The sequence below is a fragment of the Cariama cristata genome, unplaced genomic scaffold (genome assembly GCF_000690535.1).
Source record: "Cariama cristata isolate BGI_N322 unplaced genomic scaffold, ASM69053v1 scaffold7433, whole genome shotgun sequence".
Classification (NCBI taxonomy): domain Eukaryota; kingdom Metazoa; phylum Chordata; class Aves; order Cariamiformes; family Cariamidae; genus Cariama; species Cariama cristata.
The window spans coordinates 57,193-59,692 of NW_009607859.1; positions in this window are offsets into that span (position 1 = coordinate 57,193).

The following is a 2,500-nucleotide window of genomic DNA, read 5'->3' on the forward strand; positions in this document are numbered from 1 at the left end:
AACAGCAGACACACATATGCACGTATTTGTATGGGTAAAATAGACTAATCCATGTTTTCAAAAGCAACTTTAGCTACCCATCTGGAGACACTCAGGTCATGATTTTCTGAGAGCGGGAGAACAAAAGGCAAATAGGAGGTGATAAAAAAAACAGAAAGCAAATATTTGAAGTTAGAAATAACATTTTTTATATGCCAAATTGTGTATGCAAAACGAGAGGCATCCAAAACCGAAGGACACTTTAGATGGTGGTCCCCAACAACTTGATTTTCTGAGTAAAGGTTTTTCTAGATCTGCAACAGCGGTTTTGTTAGGGTTCTATTCAATAACGTTGGTTTATATTTAGCTTTTGTATAATAGATAGAGAAAAGAAAAATCTTTGGTTAAGGTCTTTGAGCCAAACATCTAGGATAAAATTTTCAAAAGCACTCACCAGTGGCTTTTGAAAACAGAATTAGGCTAGTTGCTGAGACAAGCTTTGAAAGGTACCCGCCCTACCTCCTTTAGCATTTTAACTGATTTCCTCAGTTACGGTACCATTCCTCATTTTAGTGTCCCCATTTCATGGCCTTCACCAGTATCACTAAGTCAAGTTGGATTTAAACCCAGGAAAACAAGCATGAGGCTGGGCGATGTGGGAGCTTGTGGTCATCACCTCCCTGGCATGTCTGCCGCCTGAGAGTGGTGTAGCCTGACACAGGGATGCTCCTCGGGTGGCTCCCACTTTCCAGCCACCCTTTGTTCTCTTTGTGGGAGCTCTGGCTAATAGAGGTGTACACCTCCTGCCTGATGGTTAGGCGAGGCTGTAATTACCTCAGTAATAAAGGTCTGATTCTTCCCTGCTCTGCACCTCCTCAGCTGGTCAGGAATACTTGTCTAAAGTGGGCACAAAATCCTACCAGATCAGAAAGATGACATTTTACATCAATGGAAATGACCAGGTGTAAGGAACAAAGGCCTACATAACAATGCTCTCAATTCTGTTGTCCTTTAATTAAGTAATTCCTTGGGCAATGACACTAATGAAGCCTTGTTTCCTCAGGGTTGGATTCGCTACTATCTAAATGGGATGTGAGCTTTTCCTGGGGAGAGAGGCATTTATTTTTCCCTCACAGGTAGTGTCCAATTTGGGTGGATGTCGTACTGCAGCCTTTCACTTGGTGGGGACGCCAGCGGGACTTCTCTCCTCTTGGCTGCTCATTTTCCTGAAACCTACAGCAATTTTTGAGAGCTCTGCTCTTCTGTTAAGTTTGGCTGAATTTGGTCAAAGAGCTCAAAGTTAGCAGGGGATAGGAAGACAAATGCATCAAATGAGACAGAGCAAAGTCATAAACCTGCTTCTACTAAGAAGAGAGGTTAAATACTATTTTTACCTGCAAGTAAGTTTTCTAGTTGTGTTGTAAACTCACAGAGTATTTTTTTGCTGCTTTGGTAGGCATGCCTGGTTGCAACTCCTGCGAGCAGTATCAATAAAGGGAGTATGTACAAACGAATACACATAAGCAGGGCGTGCAGCTCAGCGATGTTACTTAGCTGTGTGCAGAAGAGAACTGGAAAGTTCATTAAATCCACAGAAGCAGCGATCATGTTCACTGGGGACGGTGCTGACTGGACAAGGTCATGGGTCTGAATGGAGAAAGCAACTGAACAAAGAAGCAGCAAGAGAAGGTTTTCTTTGGGTTTGGTCCAGGACAGCAGTCACAACATGGCAGCCAGCGGGATGCATGCACCATAAAGCTGGCAATGCAGGCTTGGTGTTATTATCGACCTCTCTGGTCACAAGACAGCAGGGACAGCTCCCTTTCCCGTGCAGCTTTAATGGTTCAGAACTGCTTAAGGCCCTTTAAAATGCATAAAACTTCCCCTTCCTAACACTGCTCTCTGACAGGACAGACATCCAGCTAATGCTTTCACTTCACATGTTCCTGAATGTCCCATTAAGAAACAGGCACCAGCCTAGTCAGAAACATGACATTGGCTTGCACAGTCCACATCCTTCTTGGATATGCCACCACTGCCATCTAATCTCTCTTCTTGTGATAAAGCCAAGGCTAAAACCACCAAGGGAGCACCCAGGCTGCACTCCCAGAATTGCAGGATAAAGCTGCAGAAGTTGCTCAAAACATGGCAGTGCCTGGGCAGTGGAGAGGTACCAACTGCAGATGACACAGCTCCTCACACTTAGCTAACCCCACAGAATAAGCAGCATTTGTAGGTCATGCAGAGTATTTTACAAAATTATAACTGCTCGAGGAAAAGCAGACTATCCCCAAATCCACCTTGAGATGCCCCTCTGCCTGCAGACACCATTTTACTTCCACTTGTGCATAACAGTTTCCCAAGCAGGTTTTCCGACATGAAGAGGTAATCATGTCTGTGTGTTTGTGGAAGACAGAAAGCTGCGCAGACCAGGGGCTGGGAGCTTTCCCTCTCTGGGTCTGTCCCTGTTGAACTCGTCTGGCGTGAGATGTAGACAGAAGCAAGAGAACCCAACAGTACT